At 42.4% G+C, this 25,873-nt stretch overlaps 1 protein-coding gene across 1 annotated transcript in view; it reads right to left on the bottom strand.

Annotated features, from left to right (window-relative positions):
• Window positions 1–25,873, bottom strand: part of LOC117650730 — a 225,683-nt gene that overhangs the window by 35,118 nt on the left and 164,692 nt on the right. The window lies entirely within an intron of this gene.

The raw sequence follows: 25,873 nt of genomic DNA, 5'->3' as shown, positions 1-25,873 counted from the left end.
GCATTTTCACTGGTGTGCCCCCTTAAAAACTGAGCCCTTGAGGCCTGCAACCGTTTGCAATTTCATGTTCCGAGAAAAACGCGATCAAAGTTGGGGAAACTGGGCTTTTCCCCGATGCATGTTTGCAGCCCTCAACCTCCCAAAACTGCAATTTTTTGAATTTCGGAATGCGGTTTTCGCCATTCGACGCAGAAAAGAATGATCTTGAATATTCACGAATTTAAAAAAAAATGCAATTTTTGATCATTTTGGAGTGATGTCCCCCCTTAAGGTGCATTAGGCCTAGTAGTAGTAGGGTGGTCCACTTTTTCAAAAAGTTTCTTAAATTGAGGAGCGCCGTTCAGATTCTGAAAGAAGGTGTTCAATCATGAATTTTGATTCAAATTTGATAAGATTTGGACCATTCTTAGGGGTCCATCAACGCAACGCGCCTGAATCTTAAAGAAAAGTTGAAAATGTACCGGTTTACTAAAACCGATGCTGTTACGAGAGTCTTTGTCCGATTTTCGATTGCAAAACGGCGATAGAAGTGCGAAGAGAAGTGCGCTCTACTTGATGATGTTCATAAAATGACGATCCGACGCGTTGCCTCCCAGCCGAAAATCCCGGTTACGGTTCCGAGTACGGTTACGACCGGGATAGGATTCCGACCGGAATACGATTACGACCGTAATTTCGGACATTTCCGGTTACGACTACGATCGTAACCAGGAAGGGTTTACGACCGTAACTGACCATTCCGGTCGGAGTACAAAGTGTCACAAGACATCAAGTTTGTCTTCTGTGGTGCTCCGTCAAGCAGGGATCCGCGTTATATAAGCATGACCACGGGGTAAACTTTGCGAGCTACGCCCAATTTTGACTTCAGAAATTTATTTTAAGTTACCGTTCACAAGTTATGGAGTGTTTCTGAAAATTCGCTGGAGACTTAAACGCATGGGACATGCTTCTTCGAGTCCGGCCTCGGACCCGGATCTGGTCCGATCGTAACCGGAATGGGTCCGGTCGTAACCGGAACGAGTCCGATCGTAACCGGAACGAGTCCGATCGTAACCGGGACGTGACCGACCGTAACCGTACATTAGGTCCGGTTTCCGATCGCAACCGGAAAATTTGGGGCGATTTACGATCGTAAGCGAAGATTTTCTCCGGAACCGTAACCGGGATTTTCGGCTGGGCTTTTTTCCAGGGGCGTACAATCCCGTTTTTAGCCCCTAAATCCAACATGTTCCTGCGTTTTGAAGGTGTTTGAGTCGTCCGATTTGATTTTTTGGGTCACCATTCGACGCGCCTGATCGAAACCTTTCAAAAAATGTCTCAGGCGTCAAATTCGGTTGGTTTGCCTACTGTACAGGAGCAAAAAACCACTGAAATTCGCTTAAGGTGCAGTAAAAACACCAAAAAACACGAAAAATTTAAAATTTCAGGAAAAACTTGAATGCGCCATGTTGATGTTAATGTTTCTGCCCTTGCGTTCGGTCGAATTGAAAGTATCGGGCAGCCTACTAGAATAGGTAAGGGGGGTGTTCCGAGAAGAGCAATAAGCCTGATGCACCCTAAATTTCAAGCCCTTTCCATCGGTGCAAAGCGTTTTAAAAAACACAGTCGGGTCATTCTACAGAAATGTTACAATTTGATGCCCCCGCCCCTTTGTGGCGAAACGGTTCGTTCTAGAAAGACGTGGTTTGCGCGATGAGATGATGCTTTTTGTGGTTTAAAATGATCCACTATTGGGATTGAAAATTTCTGAGGATTTCAGATGGCTGTGGCCTACGGAAGGTGCAACAAGTAAACTCCGTAGCTGTTCCAATGCGTAGATCGCTAAGTTGTGCCTCTCGTATGTCCAAATGAGACACACGACCAATCACTACAGTTCTATTTGCTAAGGCACTCTCACACTTAAACTTTATTCCGCTGACTTAAATAAAGAGTTTGAAGCTTTGTGCCTGCACAGAATAAATTTTTTGCCCCGAAGTTTTTATTAACTAAAAATCCACATATGCACGGTAACGAGTTTGGCACTACAGGGGACAAACGGGAAGTCGCCGCCTTAATCTGAAGGCTGCAATGGTTTCCGGATGAAAAACAGCACCTGGCCACCAAGTTTGAGGGATGTGAGTCCAATGGCTAGCATCTTATTGGTACTCAGATTTTAAAAAGGGGGTTGCGCATTTTTTTTTGGTATTTAAACTCCGTACCCGTTTTGCCACGGATCTTCTGTTCATCAAACTTTTGAAATGTAGACAAAAACAATGCTTTGGTGCTCCTTTAGTCAGCTGTGTATGCGCGTTCTACTCTGTTCCAACTCAAACGACTGCAATCCAGGTATTTGCTTCAAAATGTAAACTCCGAAGGCGTCAATTTATGTAAACTCCATAGACATTTCCCCTATGATTTTGGGGGTACTGAAATTTTTGCTCGAAAAGTGTGACGATTGACATCGTTTCTTATTCTGCATGCCAAAACAAGAAAAACAAGCCCAATATGAATGAAATCGTAGAACTCTAAATTTTTCACGGTTCGAACCGCGAAATTGTAACATTTCCGTAGAGTGGCCCAGTCTAGTTTTCATAGAGCAAATTTATTTAAGAAAAGCCGGCCCTTACATTGATGTCGTCTAATTCTTTTTAGGGGGGTAATTTCTCTTCATAAAAAGTAAAATCGGCAACTTTTGATTTGGCTGAAAAAAAAATTGTTTCGGAGATATGGTGCATTTTGCGTTTTTTTTTGCCCGTTTTGCAGGCATTTTGGGTATTTTGTCCGAAAAGCACAGTTTTCGTCCGAATGACTAAAAATTTGACATCCTTATATATAAATTGAACAAGGAAAATAATATGCCCTCAGATTCACTCTAAGACCAATCGTTTTTGAGATACTTTTCGAAACTTCATCTTGTAGAAAATGGTCCGCTGAATCCAATGAACACAAGCACAGGTCTTTACCTCAAACGGTCTAGGCGCTTTGCTCCTCCAAAATTGATCATTTTTTCGTTTTCTACTAAAAGCGAAATTTTTAAGCAGGAATTTCTACTTGGCACAAAGTAGTCTGGAGGTTAGTGGGAACTACCTTGCAAAATGTGATACCGGAATACCACTTGGTACAGTTGTTGTGCTAAACCTTAGGATCATTTTAAGAGGTGGAGCCCAGGTGGTCCCCCCTGCAGAGTGGCGGTACAGGTGATTGTCTATATTTCGGGGGCATAACTGAAAATATGCCCAAATTGATGTTTCTTGACGGGCTAGTGGCCTAATTTTTAGCACATTGCTATTTCTTAAATTGTTTATTTGCAGATCTTGACTCACTCGCCATGTTTGGTGCAACAATTGCGGAGTTGTTTTTGTGCTGTACTCTGGCGGGAAGTGTATGGTGAATGTTGCTCCTTGGTAGGCTACGCACAGTGGCGCAAAACGCCAAAAAATTCGACATCGTGCGACTTAAAATAATTTTCCGATCTGTCTGCTGTTTTCACTGCATATGGTCATTTTATGATGTTCTCTAGCAAAATAAATGATTTTCTAGTAATGGCTGGGCATATAGAGCTAAAAATCGCGAAAAACATGAAAATGTTGTACCAAAATCTGCCATTTTTACACGTTTTTTGCCCGTAAAACCGACATTTTTTCGAACGGGCAACTTTTCTCAACAGATTCTGAAAGCCAAGGACAAGGCCAACTACTTTTGCTATGGTCTTAACGCTGTAGCGAGGTCGGCCATTCGACTTTTTTGGCCTCAAAGGTTTTTCTTTCGTAAATTTAATTGGAAAATTATTGCTTTTTAGACAAATTTTGTTATTTTTGAGCCCCTGCGGTCCGTTTTACATCCCAACAAGTTCCAATTCATCCAATCAAGTTTATAAGAACCGGAAATAGATGAAACGAGGCAACACAGACCTCAGGGGCACAAAAATAACAAAATTTGTCAAAATAGGAATAATTTTCCAATTAAATTTGCGAAAGAAAAACCTTTGAGGCCAAAAAGGTCGAATGGCCGACCTCGCTACAACGTTAAGACCAGAACAAAAGTTGTAGGCCTTGTCCTTGGTTTTCAGAATCTGTTGAGAAAAGTTGCTCGTTCGAAAAAATGTCGGTTTTACAGGCAAAAAACGTGTAAAAAATGGCAGATTTTGGTACAACATTTTCATGTTTTTCGCGCTTTTTAGCTCTAAAGGGTAAACTACAGTTATCGGCAGGGGTACAGTTATCGTCATCTCGGCGAATAATTGGGTCCTGCTCTGCAAGAACGCGTCCGTTGGTGATGCGGCCAATGCTGGTCGCTAGAGACACCTTTTGATCATGCAGGACCGAGAGAGCATCGCGTTTGACTGAGCATGTCGGCCAACAGAGCCATGTTTCTTGTCAAGTGCAGAATGAAGCTGCTTCGGCCGCCCGATCTTATCTTCCATGCTAGGAACAGGGGTTCAATCTTTCGTTAAATTCGTGAAAGTGGGCCGGGAAAAACTATTCTTCTTGCCAGGTTCCTTCTCCCCATCTATTGAAGATGGCATACTGTGCTTGCATTCGTCTTGCTTGCCCTCATTCGGGGGGTGCCGATAACTGCACCAGAGAAATCACCTCAAACACAGTTATCGTCAGGGTAGCCTCAAACTTCACTGGTGTTTCAGGCGTCGTCCGGGAGTTAATATTCTGATGCTTTATGACCGTAGGAAGACCCCTGCCAAATTTGTATGAAATCGGACCACTATTTCCCAGTGATCTACGTGATTTACGAAATGTCCTCCTCGGCGCTTTGAGAGGTTGTTTTTTCGCAGCTCAGGGTGTTAGTTGTCCGTGAGTCTAAACTGAAGGGCGCAAGAGGCATAACAGAAGAGAGAGTGGGTTCGTGACATGTCAAGGGGTGATATAGAGTGTCTGTGACGACTGTTAGAAATTTTCGTCACTTTCGGTCATGTTTTGCCTGTTTAACAAGGGGTGCCGAATATTGTCATAAAGGGTGCCGATAACTGTATTTTGGCTGCCGACTACTGTGTTTTTGGTAACCTTTTTCTCGGGTTAAATAAGAGCGCCACAAAAAGTTTTTAGTGAAATCTTTGTCAGCCACTTCGTTGTCTAGATCTCTCTGAGGTGTCTGGAACAAGTCGCGCGGGTCTAAGTGTCATAACCTACCCTAGAGGCCCTTGAAAAGAAAGCGATGCTCTTAAACTGACGGTAACTGTATAGTTTACCCTATGCCCAGCCATTACTAGGAAATCATTTCTTTTGCTGGAGAACATCATAAAATGATCATGTGCGGTGAAAAAAGCAGACAGATCGGAAAATAATTCTAAGTCGCACGATGTCGCATTTTTTGGCGTTTCGCGCCACTGTGGACTTGTTGTCACGCCATAATTTTGACCATGTGTCCGACCATCACGTTTTCAGTGAGTCCGTTTTGAACAATTCTGACGGCCTGGAAGCGTCGTTTGACCGCCCCAGGTTAGGGTGGTCCAAAAAAAAGTGAAGTTGCTCGGATCGTCCAACGCCGCCCGGATTTGGATTCTACATCGAAAAATATGAAATACGTGTTTTTTCCTTTTTTGAAAAAATGATTTTTAGGACCTCCGCAGAGCCCTCAAAGTTTTTGGCAGTGCTATAAATAGGAAAAACTCGTAACTTAGTCATTTTTTGACCGATTTTCAAAAACGAAACGGGGATTTGTTCGTTTTTGAATGCTTATTCCGAAAAAAAAATATGCCTAACCCTCTTTTTGGTTTGTCTAACTTTCAGGGGCAAAAAATGACTAAATTTCGGCCCAAATTGGCAATAGTTTCAGTTTGTAGGCCGCTACAGCCACTCCAAGTCCACCCTGTCAGCATGGCGGGGTGCCCCCACCACAAGGCAAGCCCCATGAACAGAAATGGGATGCCGAGTGCAATTTGCCTACCTCCCAGGGGCATCACATTGTGGATTTTTTCGAAAATCTATCAATAGTGATGTCTCTTGGGGCCTCTGGGCACTCAGATGGACAAACCTTCACACGGTTTGATACCCACACTAAATGATATGAACGTTATGGACGTTGCTGACGCGAGGGACCGCAAACCACGCAAGGCCACAAAGAAAGCCATCAAAATGAAGGAATTTTCTAAATTTTTACGTTTTTCTGGTCCCGAGAGGTAAGCAAGAGGTGCTCAACAGTCCATTCTTATTGATTGTTCTTTTTACGTAGTGCGGGTACCGAACCGTGTGAAAGGGTGTCCATCTGAGTCTCCAGGGGCCCCAAGAGACATCACTATTGATAGATTTTCGAAAAAATCCACAATTTAATGCCCCTGGGAGGTAGGCAAATTGCACCCGGCATCCCAATTCTGTTCATGGGGCTTGCCTTGTCGTGGGGGCACCCCGCCATGCTGACAGGGTGGACTTGGAGTGGCTGAAGCGGCCTACAATCCGAAACAATTGCCAATTTGGGCTGAAATTTAGTCATTTTTTGCCCCTGAAAGTTAGGCAAACCAAAAAGAGGGTTAGGCATATTTGTTTTCGTAATAAGCATTCAAAAAAGAACAAATCCCCGTTTCGTTTTTGAAAATCGGTCAAAAAATGAACAAGTTACGATTTTTTCCTATTAATAGCACTGTTAAAAACTTTGAGGGCTCTGCGGAGGTCCTAAAAATCCTTTTTTCAAAAATGGAAAAAACACGTATTTCATATTTTTTTATGTAGAATCCAAATCCAGGCGGCGTTGGACGATCCGAGCAACTTCACTTTTTTTTGGACCACCCTACCCCAGGTCCCGTGGGCACGGGCTTCTAGAAGCGTTTTTTTATGTTTTTTCGATCCCAAGTGGTCGCGAGGTTCCAAAACGAAAAGGAACCCCAGTAGACCGTCATTTGTGTAAACAGCATAGGTCACATGGTCACACGGTGGACATTTTCCCAAGGGCTGTTTCGGGTTCAACAAGTGATGATACGAAGGTCACCTTCAGTAATCTTGTGAAGAATAAGTCAGGAAAGAGAGTGAAATAGCCAGTTTTCTTTTGATGTGGCTGAATCATATACTACAGCATGGCAATGTTGTCTTATAGGTGTTGGTGACCATGACGGAACTTACAAAACGACACTTTAAACAAAAGTTAGATCGACTTATCCACATGACGACATGGTCTTCGTCTAGTTAAACAAATTTGAATTTCCCCAGCTACCAAATCGACCTCAGTTCAGGTGCAAGGCCCCGGTGACCTGAAATGACCCCCTACGCAAGGAATCACCCTGCATCCAAGGTGACCGAGGACGGTCACCAAACAGCGTACAAGGCGAGGGGAAAACGACCTCGGTTATCCAATGTACAGCAAATTGGTTATCCGCTATCCGGATAACCAGAAATTTCGAAGTAATCCGGTGAAATTCAGAGGTAATCCGGGGTAATTCGGGGAAGTTCTGAGGTAATCTGACGTAATCCAATGGTAATCCTGGAAATTTTTCTATGTAATCCGGAGGTAATCCGCGGGTTATCCGGGGTTATCTCTATCTTTGTACACAAAATTTCTCAGTCGTTTCCCCCTCGGTACAAGGGGTCCACAAGGGCCACTGATGTCCATTGTGCTTCCACAACGGCCACAAAGATCCAGAAGCAATCTAGATTACACCTATGACTTCCGGCGTATCCCGGGTGGCGAGACAGTTAATCAGAAGGTTAGGCCTTCAACCCTTTAACACGTACTGACAAATGGGATGTTAAAATACGTTTTCGAATCTAAATTAATGCCCAGGAACTCGCATGCATCGATCAAACGACTTGGGGTCCTTCCATGGGGGTTCGACATACTTTTGCATGTGATCTCTTTGAATTCGATGAAACTTTTCAAGCTTGTTGGCTATGGTCTGAAACCCCCAAAAACCAATTTTGAGCAACAAATAAAGATTTTTGAAAAAGTTATGGCTTGCGTTAGAAATTTTGATTTTCGTTGCAGACCTTTTTTGAAAACGCTGTAGTTTCTTCAAAAATAAGGCTACAGAGTTCATTCTGGGCGCATTCGAAAGGTTTTAAATTGGGCTTTCAGCCTTTTGCAACATTTTGAGAAATATTTTCGAATTTGACAAAATTCGAATAAAGTTAAATGTTTGAACACAATTTTCTCAAAAGAAGTATTTTTGATTTTCTTTTCTTCTTTCAAATGTTATAGTCCATACTTTAGTCTAGCAACCCTCAAAATTTGGTTGGAAAAAATTCATAAACAAGGAAGAAAAACGGTTTTTAGTGTTGCGATTCGGCAAATTTTCGCTAGTTGGAGTGGTGTGGACAGGAGCATGATGCATTTTTGAGACCGCAGGTTCTCGATCTTTAACTTCTTGTGTCACTCGGAACAAATTTTCGGGGTTTTGGACCTAAAATTTAGATCAATTTTCGTTTTCGAAATTCCCCGGGGCGGATTAAGAGGGGTGACTTTTCAAAAATCAGGATTTTTGGATGTTGCTACGCGAGTTCTGTTTTCAGGGGCGGAGATAAAGAATTTTGAACGATGTTGAATGCAAGTTAGCTCTAAAGCTGATCTTACGTATCGTCGAAACATAAAAATGTTCAAATAGATTATCAAAAAGTCCCCAAATGTGAACATCATTGGCCCATTGCAAAATGTTAAGCCAGTGTAGTTACCTACATCCCTGTAAACATAAAAAATAACATGCGACAGTCAAACATCTTGAATTTGGAAAAGTCACCTTCATTCACGCACCCCGTTATTGAGCTCACCAGGGGCGGATCAAGAGGGTTGACTTTTCAAAAATCAGTACCTTTGGATTTTGCATATCGTTTCTCACATTTTTGGGGGCAGAGACAACTAATATTGAACTATCCTGAATGGAAATTAGCTCGAATGCTGATCCAACGTATTGTCAAAACATCCAAATTCGGATAAGTCACTTCCTTCGGCCCACCTCTTTGTTGAAATTCCTAGGGGCGAAGCAAGAGGGTCGACCTTTACAAATTCAGGATGTTTGGATGTCGCATGTCGACTCTTATGTTTAAACGGTAATTAAAGGGGTATAGGCAGCAACACTACACTCTCATTCCAGGAACATGACATCACATTGAAACGAATGTGACAAAATGTCACGTTCATTTGAGCATTGTGTCACATTCGTTTGAATGAGAATAAGCTTATTTTGCGGCCGTGACATTTTGTCACGTTCCTTTCAACGTGATGTCACGTTTCTGGGCAACGGGCCACCCCAACCGGCCACCCGCCCCTGGTAATCTGAATAACGGGGTGCGTCAATGGGGGTGGCATTTCCGAATTCGAGATGCTTGGATGTCGCATGTTGATTCTTATGTTTACAGGGGTGTAGGTAACTACACTAGCTTTACTTTTTGCAATGGGCCAAAGACGTTCACATTTGGGGGCTTTTGGATCATCTATTTGCACATTTTTATGTTTTGAAAATACGTTAGATCAGCGTTACTACAGCTACAGCTTACAAGCTACCTTGCATTTAACATCGTTCAAGATTCGTTATTTCCGCCCCTAAAAAAACATAAAAATCACGTTGCAACATCCGAAAATCCTAATTTTTGAAAAGTCACCCCTCTTGATCCGCCCCTGGGAATTTCGAAAACGAAAATTAATCTGATTTTTAGGTTCAGCACCCCAAATAACTGTTCCGAGTGACACTAAAAGTTCAAGATCGGGACCTGCGGTCTAAAAACTGCATCATGCTCCTCTCATCACTCCAACTAGCGAAAATTTGCCGAATCGCAACACTAAAAACCGTTTTTCTTCCTTGTTTATGAATTTTTTCCAACCAAATTTTGAGGGTTGCTAGACTAAAGTATGGACTATAACATTTGAAAGAAGAAAAGAAAATCAAAAATACTTCTTTTGAGAAAATTGTGTTCAAACATTTAACTTTATTCGAATTTTGTCAAATTCGAAAATATTTCTCAAAATGTTGCAAAAGGCTGAAAGCCCAATTTAAAACCTTTCGAATGCGCCCAGAATGAACTCTGTAGCCTTATTTTTGAAGAAACTACAGCGTTTTCAAAAAAGGTCTGCAACGAAAATCAAAATTTCTAACGCAAGCCATAACTTTTTCAAAAATCGGTATCTTTTGCTCAAAATTGGTTTTTGGGGGTTTCAGACCATAGCCAACAAGCTTGCAAAGCAACATCCAAAAATCCTGATTTTTGAAAAGTCACCCCTCTTAATCCGCCCCGGGGAATTTCGAAAACGAAAATTGATCTAAATTTTAGGTCCAGAACCCCGAAAATTTGTTCCGAGTGACACAAGAAGTTAAAGATCGAGAACCTGCGGTCTCAAAAATGCATCATGCTCCTGTCCACACCACTCCAACTAGCGAAAATTTGCCGAATCGCAACACTAAAAACCGTTTTTCTTCCTTGTTTATGAATATTTTCCAACCAAATTTTGAGGGTTGCTAGACTAAAGTATAGACTATAACATATGAAAAAAGAAAAATAATCAAAAAGTCTACTATTGAGAAAATTGTGTTCAAAATTTTGACTTTGTTCAAATTTTGTCAAATTTGAGAAAATTTGTCTAAATGTTGCAATAGGCTTAAAGTCCAATTCAATACCTTTCAAATGCGCTCAGTATGAGCTCTGTTTCTTCATTTTTGAAGAAACTACAGCGTTTTCAAAAAAGGTATGCAGCGAAAATCAAAATTTCTAACGCAAGCCATAACTTTTTCAAAAATCTTTATTTGTTGCTCAAAATTGGTTTTCGGGGGTTTCAGACCATAGCCAACCAGCTCGCAAAGTTTCATCGAAATCGGAGAGGTCACTTGCAAAAATATGTCGAACCCCTATGGAATGACCCAATTACATTTTCATTACATGGTAGTGAAGCTATAATCATTACAATGTAATTAAAGTTTTCATAACATATATGTTATTAAAATTTTCATTAGAGTGTAATGAACGAATGTAATGAAAATTTTAATGACAAAAACGTCATGAAAATGATCAAAGTTGGCGCAAGTTACGCAACTTGTCGTTTTGATTTGACAGAGGTTCGAGTGGATTCACAACGACTCCAACAGCAGAGTATAAGTAAAAATTGAGTTGACACCCACTCATGAGGACCCGCCACCCTCAGTGGCAGCAGTTGCCTACCTCGCAGGCGCGAAGGTAAATTACAAAACACTTATTATCTTAGAAACTAGACGTTTGCGCCCACTAGTTTATTCGTGAAAAATGATCCCCTCGGGATGCCTAAGCTACCTACAAATTATTGACTCATCGAGAAAACTCACCCTGTAGAAGTTGAAGATCGAGAACCTACGGTCTCAAAAATGCATCATGCTCCTCTCCATTCCACTCCAACTAGCGAAAATTTGCTGAATCGCAACACTAAAAACCGATTTTCTTCCTTGTTTTTGAATTTTTTCCAACCAAATTTTGAGGGTTGCTAGACTTAAGAATGGACAATAACATTTGAAAAAAGAAAACAAAATCAAAAATACTACTTTTGAGAAAATTGTATTCAAAATGTTGCAATAGGCTTAAAGTCCAATTCAATACATTTCGAATGCGCCCAGAATGAGCTACTGTAGCTTCATTTTTGAAGAAACTTCAGCGTTTTTAAAAAAGGTCTGCAGCGAAAACGCAAGCCAAAACTATTTTAAAAATCGGAATTTTTTGCAATTGGGGTTCGGGGGTTTCAGACCATAGCTAACAAGCTCGCAAAGTTTCATCAAAATCGGAGAGATTACTTGCAAATGTTTGTCAAGCCCCCATGGAATGACCCCTTGTGTTACCTTATTTTCGTAAATACGTTGTATTGCCCCTAGAATAGAGGCAATTTTCTTTTGTGGCTTTGATATACGGCAACAACTAGACCAAACTAACGTTAGACAATTTAAGAACTACAAAATGCTAAAATTTAGGTCACTGGCCTGTCAACAAATGTCAATTTGGGCATATTTTTATTTATGCCCCCGAAACATAGGCAAAGGCCTGTTTCGCCGCTCTGCAGGGGGACCACCTGGGCTCCACCTCTTAAAATGATCCTAAGGTTTAGTCGGTACCTCCTATCAATAACCGCTTATCTCTGCAGGGTTTCCTATGACGATGAGCGATAGGAGGTACCGTAGTACAAGGTAGCTTTACGCCAGACCACGTCTTGTCGTAACAGGCTTCGCGATGTCTCGCTGCGCCTGTTCCTCCAATCCACGGCAGGCGTACCTACCTTGGCCTGCGGCGCTAGCCTGCCTTCAGCAGGCATTCGCTTGCCCATCGTCGATTGCTTCTTATTTATTGCATGCTCGGGGGCTACCCCAGACCCCCCTTCATTCTAGATAGAGTTGCTTCACCTACAGATAACACGACCTTGACCCTTGTAACTTTTCAACTTATCGTGGCTGGGGGGCACCGCCCCCCAGACCCCCCTCCCTTCGAGGCAGAAATGATCTGCCTGCTAAAAACTCGATTTTTCGCCATTTTTTCGGTGCTTTTCGGCTATAAAAATTGAAAGCCACGTAAGCTAGAATAATGAAATTTCGCGTGTGGTGAGCCAAGGACATACCTAATAAGCCTGCAAAATCTTACCCAGATCGGCCGAGCCGTTCAGGAGAAGTAGTGCGCACACACACGCACACACACAGACAGACAGAAAAAGTTTTTTAATCCCACTGGAGTAACGGGCTTCGCTGTCACTCAGCGAACAACAACTGTACGAAGTGGTATTCCGGTATCAAATTTTGCAAGGTAGCTCCTACTAACCTCCGGACTACTTTGTGCCGAGTGGAAATTCCTGCTAGAAAATTACGTTTTTAGTCGAAAACGAAAAAATGCTTATCTTTGGAAGAGCCCAGCGCCCAGTGCACAGTGGGCTGGCGCTGCACAGTGGGACGAAATGCGTAAAAAGCGGCGAGAAGTAGCATTTTGAAAATTGAACGGCAGGGTCCAACAAACTCGTCGATGTTTATTGGAAAGGCCTTGGCTATGCGTGACACTTATCAATTTCACAATGTATGACCCGAGCGAGCCACAGCGGAGCGCCAAAGATGACGTATTTTCAGCTTTTCGTTCACTTATTACAATAGGTGTATAGTGTTCGCTCTGGTGGCTGCCCTATTCAAGATAAAGGTGTCAAATTTCATGTTTTTGGAAAGCTGACAGCCTCACCAATGTTATTTAGCAGTCAGATTTACTCTTGGGTCACCCGGATAAAAATCCATTGCTGTTAAAATTGCTGCAAAATTGGCGTCTGAACGATTTTTACAGTGCGATAAGTTGAGTTGCGAACATTTGCGAACGGGTCTGTGACTTGTCGGTGATAGGGCAGCCAGTCCACTATGGACTCCATGCCACCGAATGTTTCGGAATGTTTCGCGTTTTGAGAAAATCGCCTCCAAATTTGCGTTCTAGACGAAACCCGAAAAAAGTGGCAAAAATTCTGTGATGCTCCGATCGTCTCCAAAATCGCTACCCGGGGGTTTTTGGGGATGAGAAACTCGTTCCGGTCAACGTCGAAAGCCGGAAATGAACGCCAGGGGCAGATCCAGCATTCAAGGAGGGGGTTATCAGTTCGCAGCCCACGGAACGATGCCAAAATCTCTACACCGAGGTGTTTGGAGATGAGAAATTCGTTCCTGTTAACCTCGAAAGCCGGAAACGAACACGAGGGGCGGATCCAGTTTAACCCTTTCCTTGATTGCTGGATCCGCCCCTGGCGTTCGTTTCCGCCTTTCGACGTTGACGGAAACGAGTTTCTCATCCCCAAATACCCCCGTGTAGCGATTTTAGCATCGTTCCGTGCACTCCGAAGGGTTCACCCCCTCCTGGAATGCTGGATCTGCCCCTGGCGTCTGTTTTCGGCATTAAAATTTGACGGATTCGAGTTTCTCATACCCCAAAACCCCCGGGTAGTGACTTTGGAGACGATCGGAGCATCGCAGAATTATCGCCACTTTTTTCGGGTTTCGTCCCACTGTGCGCTGGCGGAGCAAAATCTGACATCTAATTCAATTGTCACCGACTGGGTTGCGCTATCGCTATCATATTGGTACCGATCGATTCGGCCTGAGACGCTCTATCGATCTGCTTCCGTATTTTAATGTGCAGGGTAGTGCATCTAGCAAAAATGTCAAAAAAAGTTCAAAAACTTATTTACACGCCATTAGTTCCCACTTGAAAACAGAGCCTTGGTCAAAAATGGGTGAGCAGACTTAACAGAGTACTAAATTGAACTCTGGTATCTCCACCAGACTGATAGAACCATCGTATCTCCAGGACGCCACACAGTGGGCGGAAAGACCACTTTTGACGGGAAAAAGTCGGGTTCCGCAACCCTTATGTACATTCCAATCAATAAACTTTCGCAGCTCAAAAAAGTGTGCCGAATCCAAATCTGCCTTTGTTTTTATCATGCGCCTTTTCGTTTTTCTCATAGAAGGCTTGAAAGTCACATGTATCTATTCGCTTAGAAATAACGCAACAAAAAGCGCATAAATACGCTGCGTTTACTGAGTCAGTTTTAGATCTAATTTTACAACCCGGATGTTTTTTTAAAGAGCAACTCATGAGGATTCCAAAACTGACCTTGGATTGTAATTTCGAGTATATTTGACAAAACTACGGCCGTTTGAAATTTGCATGTCACAAAAACACAAAATTCCAAAGTTCCCTTGGGCGGCATAAAAAGCCTCAAGTTGCCCCGCGCTCGCTCTAGGTTCATTTGGGGCCGCAAAGAGTGCTGTTTCGGAGGGAAAAAGAATCAGCTGCCCATAGCTGCCCTTCCGAAGTTTATTGCTCGATTTGTGTGAGCGTGCGTACGAAAAAACGGGTCCCGACGCATGTCAATCGCATAGGTCGTCTCAGGGCATGCCCCTCCCGCCTCCGGCCCCCTCCCTTTCCCCTCCCCCTCCCGTTCACTCCCAGTTCCCCCCTCCCCCTGCCCTCCCCCTCCCCTTGTACAATGATTTTTCAGTGTTGTCGACTTAGGACAGCAAATATGGGTATATTCGGAATCGGGGCGACACAACTGGACCAATGACACGTTCGGAGTCGATCAGTGCTGTAGCTTGGCCTGTAACATGTCGTTGCCTTGTATTAGAAGTAGAAGAAGTAACGCAATAAAAACTGTTGCCACAATAGGGGGCCTACGCTGTTGATTTAGTAAATTATACAGTAAATTTATACTATCCGTCCATAGAAAAATCGAAAAATGGCCAGATTTTGAATCAGGATGATGATGATGACCCCCTTAAACCTTGAAAAATTAAAGTCACCCACCTTGAATCACTGAATCTGCCCCTGCAAAGTTCGAAACATGGCTAGATTTAGGATCAGTAACCCTTAAAAAACGATATGGGACGTGTTTACCCGGTATGCTTGAAAAATAAAATTTACCCCCCTTGTATCACTGGATCTGCCCTAGAAAAATGCAAGACATGACCAGATTTGGAATCAGCGACCCCCAAAACCCCGAGTACGGAGTTTTAGCGCGGATTGCTCCAAAATTAAAATCTTCCCCCCTTTATATCTCCGGATCCGCCCCTGAAAGTTCGAAATATGATCAGATTTAGAATCAGCGACCCCAAAAACATAGAATACGGATGAATGGATGTTTTTCGGACAAGTAATTTAGTTGTAATGACTTTTTCCCGTCAAAAGTGGTCTTTCCGCCCACTGTGCGCCAGTAGAACTACCGTACTCGGCCGGCGCCCATAGAAAAGACGTAATTCGAGAGATCTGGCAAGACTATTGTATCGCTTTTTGGGCGTGTTTCAAGGAGACTGATTTGAAAGGTTAAATGTGTCTTATAATTTTGGAAAATGAAAGGGGATATTATAGGTTGACAATGACATCAAACTCATTTCATTTTCCGAATTTTTGTGACACTTAACCTTTCAATTCAATCTCTTAAAAACAGTCCGAAAAAGCGATACAATAGTCTTGCCAGATCTCCCGAATTACGTCTTTTCTATGGGTGCCGGACGAGTACGGTAGTTCTACTGGCGTCCGGGAGATACGATGGTTCTATCAGTCTGGTGGAGATACCAGAGTTCATTTAGGACACGTCGGACTCGTCCACAAGGCTGTAAATATGACGAGCCGGTCAAATTGCCGTAGAAATAAAGGCGTTTTGCCAAAAAACGGGATAGAAAACTCTTCGCGACTGCATAGAGGAAGGTCCAAACTTTCATTCCCAATGTCGCATGGCACGTCAATGTTTGTCAATCGTTTTGCATCTCAATTTAAAATCTGCTAATAGGTTAAAGCGTCTCACAAGGTTAAGTGGTTAGGAAAAATCGATAATATTCATAAACTATCAGCGAAATGATAAATCCACGGGTACTGTTCGAAAGAAGAAGGCTAGAGCTATCGCCTCATGGTCAGGGTTCAATGAAATATCACTCGCACAACAAATAAGAGACGCTTGAAAACAGCCAAAGCATACGCTCGCTCGGCGCGCCATGACGAGTCGCGGCGGAACCGGTAGTTTTGAAGCATCATATCTCGGAACCCACGCTCAGTAGGGGTGGTCGAAAGGACACTTTTTTCAAAATCTCAAAAGTTAGATGGCGCATTTTGTGGCATTTTTTCTGCTGATTCCGAATATGTACTTGGTTTTGAGAAAAGAGTAAAACTGAGGGCGCTACCAGCCTTTTAAGTTTTGAAAAATTGAGAAAAATTCAAATTGTAGCGCCTTTAATTTTTCTCCGTATGGAAATCACAGTACATTTTCGGAATCGGCAGTGAGAATGCAACTAGGTGCTCCATCTAACTTTTGCAAAATGGATATTTTGCCGAAAATCGTGTTTTTGACCACCCCTTCCCTTAAGAGCGTACTCTTTCCAAAATATCCATTCTGCCAACGCTATGCAAGTGTTAGATGGCGCATTTTGTTGCATTCTCTCTGCCGATTCCAAAAATGTACTGTGATTTGCAAACGGAGAAAAATTAAAGGCGCTTCAATTTGAATTTTTCGCAATTTTTCGAAACTTTAAAGGCTGGTAGCGCCCTTAGTTTTACTCTTTTCTCAAAATCAAGTACATATTCAGTAGGGTGGGTCGAAAATCCCAGAATTAAACGGCGTATGGTTTTGTTTGCAGTTGACCATATAAGAAAAGAGATCCCACAATGCTGGGGTCTGGTGACGTCACCTTTCATCTCTTTGGAGGCTCCAAACATGGGTCTAATAGTTAAAAATGGCACTTTTGGCCCTACAGGGACCAAACCAGGCATCGTCCAGGATGCGGCTATCTCGCGATGGGTGCGGAATATGTTCCTTTATATCCCTGCAAAGTCTGGGCGATGTGGCCAAACATCTTGGTTAAGCCCGGGCACTAGTTTTAACGCTAAAACGAAGTTGCAAAACACTAAAAATTGGACTTAAGGGTCTATTGTTTACTCAAAGGTCCCATATCTTTAGATGCATAGAAAGGGCTCAAAAAATGCAATTTTTTGGTATATATAACTTTGTGATCGGACGAAAATTGTTGCCAGGGCGAAACTTTACACATTTCAGCAAAAGCTCAAAAACACTAAAAAGTGATATTTACGAGAATATGTATTGCCTGTGAATCCAATATGATGATACTGTTCGAAAGATCTAAAACAAGGTAGGTTTACGCAAGACCGCGTCTTGGCCAGACCTTTCAGCAAACAAAAGACCCTTAAATCCAATTTTTAGTGTTTTGCAACTTTGTTTAAGCGTCAAAACAAAAGCCCGGGCTTAACCAAGATGTTAAGCCACATCGCCCAGACTTTGCAGGGATATAAAGGAACATATTTCGCACCCATCGCGAGATAACCGCATCCTGGGCGATGCGTGGTTTGGTCCCTGTAGGGCCAAAAGTGCCATTTTTTACTATTAGACCCAAGTTTGGAGCCTCCAAAGAGATGGAAGGTGACGTCACCAGACCCCAGCATTAAGGGATCTCTTTTCTTATATGGTCAACTGCAAACAAAACCATACGCCGTTTAATTCTAGAATTTTCGACCCACCCTAATATTCAGAATCAACAGAAAAAATGCTACAAAATGCGTCATCTAACTTTAGAGATTTCGAAAAAAGTGTTCTTTCGACCACCCCTACCGCTCAGTCGGGGGCTATTTTGCACAGTAATATGTAGCCCAGACACTGTACTTCGACCACCATGGATCAAAAAAGCTAAAAGAAAACTTTGGAAAAATGAATTTTGGCCACCTTTATTCGATTTCGCCGCACTGTGCAGCGCTAAGACCATTTGAGCTACAGACGAGAGCGTGTGCTCATTAGATTCAGCGGGCCATTTTCTACAACATGCAAGTTTCGAAAAGTCGAAAAAAAATTTTTTCCTCAAAAACTGTTTGAATTGTTGTAATGTTTCGATTCTTTTGCAAATATCTCAAAAACTCATAGTCGTGGAGTTAATCTGAGGGCATATTCTGGTTCCTTGTTCAATTCTTCATACAGATAAAAATGTTTAAGTCATTCGGACGAACACTGTGCTTGTAGGACAAAATACCCAAAATGCCTGCAAAATAGGCAAAACACACAAAATGCACTACAACAAAATTATTTTTTGGCGAAACCAAACTTGGCCGATTTTTACTTTATATGAAGAGAACTCACCCACAAAAAATCATAAGGATCGGAAGACATCAATGTAAGGGGTGGCTTTTCTTAAAAAAATTTGCTCATAATTACGAACAAGTACGCAACCTAGGGTGGCCCACTTTTTTTAAAAAGTTTCAAAAATTAAGGAGCGCTGTCTTGGAGCGCCAACTTGATTTGCATAAAGCAATATTTGGCCTTAATTTATAGTTTATAAAAAGTTCATTAAAGGTTTATTAAAAATGGCTGTATATGGTTCCATTTTATTCATTCTTGTAAAACTAATAAGGATTTATATTTGGTTTTAATAAGGGTTACATAAAAACTGTATTTAGGCTGACGTTTTCCTTATTCACTTTTTATATATTTTTTCCGAGCACTTCTTTCTTTTACAGGTGATGCTTATTAAAACTAAATATCTTTAAGTTGTCCCTTTATACGGACTTAATAAGCATTTAATAAGTACTAAATAAAATCCTCAATTTGTTTGATAAGGATGAATAAAATGGACTCTTATACAGCCATTTTAATAAACTATTAATAAACTATAAATAAAGGCTAAATACAATCTTTTTTAAATTCGAGTTCGCGGTGACGATCCAACGACTTGCCTATTTTCCAGGGGCGTATAATCCCGTTTTTAACCCCTAAATGCAACATGTTCCTTCGTTTTAAAGGTTTTTGAGTCGTCCGATCAGATTGCTTGGGGCGCCATCCGACGCGCCTGATCAAAACCTTTCAAAAAATGACTCGGGCGTTAAAATCGGTTGGGTTCCCTACACTGACAGAAAACTCCGTAAAAATACGGAAATTTAACGGAGACTGTCCATTTTTTTTAACGGAGATCTCCGTTTTTGTGAATTATGGATTTTCTCCGTAAAAATATGGAAGTTATGGATATAAATGAAATAGAAGCCTTACTTATCAAAGAGAACAGACTAATTCACGTTATCGATGGATCGGGTGAGCAACTGGTTAGGTGTTCCAAGAATGCGCCTTTCCTAAAGCGACCTCGCCTTTGGGTTTCCGTCCATTTCTCCGATCCAAATGGCATGTGGTCAAGTGGATCTTCAAACAGTTTTGGAGAATATCACTATCGTCTAAAAGGGCACTGTTTGTATTATCATCGTAGGTAAAAGGAGAGAAATAAACCGTTAAAATGCGTTTTCTTCTGCAAAAATACGGTTCATCTCCGTAAAAATACGGAAAATCTCCGTAAAAATATGGAAAATTTACGGAGCCTCCATTCCCAAAATTAGAGTAACTTTCTCCGTAAATTTACGGACTTTTTTTCTAACAGTGTACTGCACAGGAGCAAAAAACTACTGTAATTCGCTGAAAAAATGCACTTTTTTGTGATACATTATATCTAGTTTAGCATCGGGTCGGATTATTTGTGGTGCCATTTGACGCGACTGGACTTTCGATAACCGTCGCAGACGTCAAAATCCGATAGGTTGCCGACCCTACAATAGGGTGGTCCAAAAAAAATGAAGTTGCTCGGATCGTCCAACGCCGCCCGGATTTGGATTCTACATCGAAAAAAATGAAATACGTGTATTTTCCTTTTTCGAAAAAATGATTTTTAGGACGTCCTCAAAGCCCTCAAAGTTTTTAACAGTGCTATTAATAGGAAAAAATCGTAACTTGGTCATTTTTTGACCGATTTTCAAAAACGATACGGGTATTTGTTCGTTTTTGAATGCTTATTACGAAAAAAAATATGCCCAACCCTCTTTTTGGTTTGCCTAACTTTCAGGGGCAAAAAATGACTAAATTTCGGCCCAAATTGGCAATAGTTTTAGTTTGTAGGCCGCTACAGCCACTCCAAGTCCACCCTGTCAGCATGGCGGGGTGCCCCTACCACTAGGCAAGCCCCATGAACAAAAATGAGATGCCTAGTGCAATTTGCCTACCTCACAGGGGCATCAAATTGTGGATTTTTTCAAAAATCTATTAATAGTGGTGTCTCTTGGGGCCTCTGGGCAATCAGATGGGCACCCTTTCACCCGGTTCGGTACCCGCACTACGTGATAAGAACAAACAATAGGAATTGACTGTTGAGCACCCCATGCCTACCTCTCAGGACCAGAAAAACGTGAAACTTTAGAAAATTCCTTCATTTTGATGGCTTTTCTTGTGGCCTTGCGTGGTTGCGGTTTCTCGCGTCAGCAACGTCCATTCCTATTGTTTGTTCATATCACGTAGTGCGGGTACCGAACCGGGTGAAAGGGTGCCCATCTGAGTGCCCAGAGGCCCCAAGAGACACCACTATTAATAGATTTTCGAAAAAAATCCACAATTTGATGCCCCTGTGAGGTAGGCAAATTGCACTCGGCATCTCATTTTTGTTCATGGGGCTTGCCTTGTGGTGGGGGCACCCCGCCATGCTGATAGGGTGGACTTGGAGTGGCTGTAGCGGCCTACAAACTGAAACTATTGCCAATTTGGGCCGAAATTTAGTCATTTTTTGCCCCTGAAAGTTAGGCAAACCAAAAAGAGGGTTAGGCATATTTTTTTTCGTAATGAGCATTCAAAAACGAACAAATACCCGTATCGTTTTTGAAAATCGGTCAAAAAATGACCAAGTTACGATTTTTTCCTATTAATAGCACTGTTAAAAACTTTGAGGGCTTTGAGGAGGTCCTAAAAATCATTTTTTCGAAAAAGGAAAATACACGTATTGAATTTTTTTCGATGTAGAATCCAAATCCGGGCGGCGTTGGACGATCCGAGCAACTTCATTTTTTTTTTGGACCACCACCCTACCCTACAAGCAAAAAATGTCGAATGTCGTTTAATTCGTCTGTAGGATAGGCAACCCAACGGATTTCCACACCTGAAGCGGTAATCCAAAGTTATTCACCAGGTGCGTCAAATGGCACCACAAAAAATCCGACGCGAGGCCAAACAAGATATTATGTATCACAAAAGTGCATATTTCTAGCGAATTTCAGTGGTTTTTTGCTCCTGTACAGAAGGCAACCCAACCGATTTTGACGCACGAGAAATTTTTAGCAGACGATACCTTTACTGCTACCTTTATTGCTACCTAGAACAATACAAGACACATAGAGGTGTCAGCTAGCTTTTACTCAAGAGTCCAGAAACCAAAGTGTGAATTCTAACAATAATAGGGGCTGGCAGCCGGGGTGGGATGATGAGTGAGGCATGGCTCGCAGTCTGCGCGAAACATCGACAATGGCACCCCTCCTCGCGCGCGACGGCCTGCTCACTGGCCACTCACTCCCCCGGTACAGCGCCGTCAGACCCATGCGGACGAAGAGGCACCGCCTTCCGGTTCTACGACGGTTCACACAAACTTTTTAACATACTGAAGTTTTGCCTAATGTTATTTCACATAGACGGTTTCACACAATTTTTTTCACACAAAGTACCATTTCACATTTACAACGGTTTACACATTGTTCACACAATTTTTGTGTGAACCTATTTATTAGCAGTTCCTTGCCAATTGACTCTCCAGATGGCAGCCCTAGAGTACGAAGACTACAGGGAAGACGGTAAGGATGTGCGAATCAAGGATTTTCATTTCGAATCAAATTAGATTTGAATCTAAATAAGAAGTTTCGAATCGAATAAGTTGTCTTATTAAATCGATCCGAAGTTTAAAGATTAAGAATCGAATCGAACCCGAACTGAAACTAAGAAAAAAAATCCCAAAAATGGTGTGTTTCAAAACACATTTTCTGTATAAAGAAAGAACAAAGAGCAGGATTTTTAAAAAAAATCTGATCTTGTTTCAATATAAAAACAACGCTTAGCTCTGTGCGTGCGTCTTTCAACCGGTCCCGAGCAACCGATTCGAAGAGGAACCGGGTGATTCCGTGCGTAGAGGGTCATTTTGGATGTACCAAATGTTTTTTTTTAAAGTTCAACTTTAGGGGCTAAATTTGATGTAGATGGCATACATAGTACCCCACAGTACCCCTCTGAGCGTGGCAGCACTACAAGTTGACTTTTAATTTCACCCCTATGAAATACGGCGGAATTTACAGAAATAATGACGGAATGTACAGATTACGGAATTTACAAAGCGAAGTGTTTAGTCTCCTGACCCGCTGGGTTACAAGATAGGTAAAAATTGTTGACGGTGTCATTTTGAGCATCCCAAATTGCGTTTTTCAGCGAAGGTTGTGGGAATTTTCTCCCTCAGGTGGAGGAGCTACGGCCCAAAACGGAATTTACATCTATTTTTACACCCTTACCGTTTTGAACAATTCTGACGGCCTGGAAGCGTCGTTTGACCGACCCAGGTCCCGCGGGCACGGGCTTCTGGAAGCGTTTCTTATGTTCTTTCGATCCCAAGTGGTCGCGAGTTTCTAAAATGAAAAGGAACCCCAGTAGACCGTCAGTTGTGAAAGCAGCATAGGTCACATGGTCACACGGTGGACATTTTCCCATAGGCGGTTTCGGGTTTAACAAGTGATGATACAAAGGTTACCTTCCGTAATTTTGTGAAGAATAAGTCAGGGAAGAGAGTGAAATAACCAGTTTTCTTTTGATGTGGCTGAGTCATATGCTACAGCATGACAATGTTGTCTTATAGGTGTTGGTGACCATGACGGAACTTACAAAACGACACTTTAGCAGCTTACGAAACCTAGAAAAACAAAAGTTAGATTGTCTTATCCACATGAGGACATGGTCTTCGTTTAGTAAAACAAATTTGAATTGCCCAAGCTACGAAATCAACCTTTGTTCAGGCGCAAGGCCCCGGTGACCTGAAATGACCCCCTACGCACGGAATCACCCAACCAACGTCTACGTTTCAAAATTCCTAATATTCCGGGTCGAAGCAAAGATATCCGTCCCCGAATCGAATTACCCCTGACGTTTCGAATCGAATAAGTTGTCTTAGTAGTAGTCTTGATGGCTTGTGGCGTTGGTGGCTAGTGGCCTCGTGCCCCTTGAAACCCTTCGAAATACATGTGTGTAAACTGGCATTGTAGGTAAAAAGAAATTTGTGTGAAAAAATTTGTGTGAAACTGTTTAAGCGAAATTACATTAGGCGAAACTTCAATGTGTGAAAAAATTTGTGTGAACCGTCGTGTTACCCCGCCTTCCTCACGAGGCGAAGGAGAAGGGGCAATGTAAATACTTTTAATATTTCTACAATGACACATCCTAAGGAATATAATTTTTGTTCATACATGTTCTCACTCTTATTTGCAGTTTTAAATACAAAACAGACATGAGAGCACACTGCTACAACTAGCACACACGACAATACCAAACAAATATCATCGAAAGAAAACCAAACGAGTATCATCTGCTTTCATTAACGTTCGTTGAATGAGATTTTTTTGAAAGGTTTTGATCAGGTGCGTCGAATGGTGCCCCAAGCAATCCGATCGAACGACTCAAACACTTTCGAAAAGCAAGGACATGTTGCATTTAGGGGCTAAAAACGGGATTATACGCCCCTGGAAAATAGGCAATGCGTCGGATCGTCATGTAATGTTCATTATCGAGTAGAATGCACTTTTTTGAAAAGCTCGCCGTTTTGCAATTGGAAATCGGTCAAAGACTCTCGAAACAGCATCGAATTTAGTAAACCAGTCCATTTTCATTTTTCTTTAAAGTTCAGGTGCGTTGATGGACCCCTAAAAATGGTCCAAATATAAAGATATTTGTATCAAAATTCATGATTTTACACCTTTTTTCAGAATCTGGACGGCGCTCCTCAATTTTTGAAACCTCTAAAAAAAGTGGGCCACCCTAACGCAACGTCTGTACTGACGGCGGCGTGAGCATCGCTTCAAGCTCTCCCTTTGCCGTTGCCACCCCCTCAACCCGCATAGCATCCCAAAGTCTGTTACGACAGTTTTTACTTGCATTGAAATCGTTATTATTTATTTCGTCTTGACAATTCTGTACAGCTAGCGAATTACACTTGAAGTGCAGAAACGCGGATGTAAAATGATAAAATGCCGATTTAAGGAGAGTATGTATAGAGCCTGCCCTGCGCACAGGAGGCGCTGTCTCGTACGGTACGCTCTGCCCGCGCGTGGTTCTGGGGAATGAAGGTTTACGCGGGGCTGGCCGCTGTGTCTGTGACGCTGCCGCACGCAGCCACCCTCAAGCCCGTGCCGGCCGTGTGGCCCACTCCCACCGGCCTCGCCGAACCCTTGCTGGCGCTCGCCTTCACCATCGTCAGCGTCCAGTGCTGCATCGGGTACTCTGAGTTCCTCAACCTCCAGCTGGTCGCATCCATCTCCAGCACCGGGCTGTACCACGTCCTGGCTGTCCGCTTCTCACAGGCATCGGGGCAGGTGTGTGGCCCGAAGTCTCTCCCGTTCTAGCACACGACATGTCTAGTACAATTTTGGACGAGACTTCCCGTTGCATTTTTTTAAGATCTTTCGAACAAGTATGATCATATTGGATCCACAGGCAATACATATTCTCGTAAAGATTACTTTTTAGTGTTTTTGAGCTTTTGCTGAAATGTGTAAAGTTTCGCCCTGGCAACATTTTTCGTCCGATCACAAAGTTATGTATACCAAAAAATTGCATTTTTTGAGCCCTTTCCGTTTATGTTAAGATCTGGGACCTTTGTGCAAACAATAAACCCTGAAATCCAATTTTTAGTGTTTTGCACTTTTTTTAGCGTTAAAACAAGTGCCCGGGCTTAACCAAGATGTTAAGCCACATCGCCTAGACTTTGCAGGGAAATAAAGGGACATATTCCGCACCCATCGCGAGATAGCCGCATCCTGGGCGATCCATGGTTTGGACCCTGTAGGGCCAAAAGTGCCATTTTTAGGGGTTCACAAGAACCCCTATTGTCCGAGGTCCGTGGATTCCTTCCCCCCCCCCTCTTCGATTTTCAAATAAACAACGCTAAACTATTTCAACCATGAAAAAAACGAAAATTCCAAATTTTTTCGAAAATTCATCGTGGAAATTTTCCGTAAACGCGAAAAACATAAATTTGCAACAATCGAAAACGAGAACCGTTCATGATATGAAAAAATGGTTCAAATAAAAAACGTGCCACTCCTCAAACCTAAACCTCCTGGCTCATCAAAGTAACAAGAAATCGTCTGTGTTCTAAGCAAATGGTTAAAACATGAAAAAACAATCTCCATGGCAACGGCATGGTCCCATCGTGCCACCCGTCAAAATTTAAAGTCGCCGATAAAGAGAAATCAAAACGCCGTGAAATTCGAAAATGCCAATGCTAACGCATTGCACGGGGTCCCGACGTTGGAACATCTTTAAAGTCAGTCACTACACTCTAAATGTAGGGTGCCCAGAAACTGGGCGCCTTTGTCGCCCGCCCCTCTTTTTAGGGTGCCAAATGTCGCCCAGTTCCTGGGCACCTTTGTCACCCAGTCTCGGGGTGGACAAA

This window comes from Thrips palmi, unplaced genomic scaffold, assembly GCF_012932325.1.
Source record: "Thrips palmi isolate BJ-2018 unplaced genomic scaffold, TpBJ-2018v1 HiC_scaffold_5, whole genome shotgun sequence".
Taxonomy (NCBI): Eukaryota; Metazoa; Arthropoda; class Insecta; order Thysanoptera; family Thripidae; genus Thrips; species Thrips palmi.
Note: the sequence above shows the minus strand (reverse complement) of the source record. Positions and strands in the feature narration are given on the sequence as shown.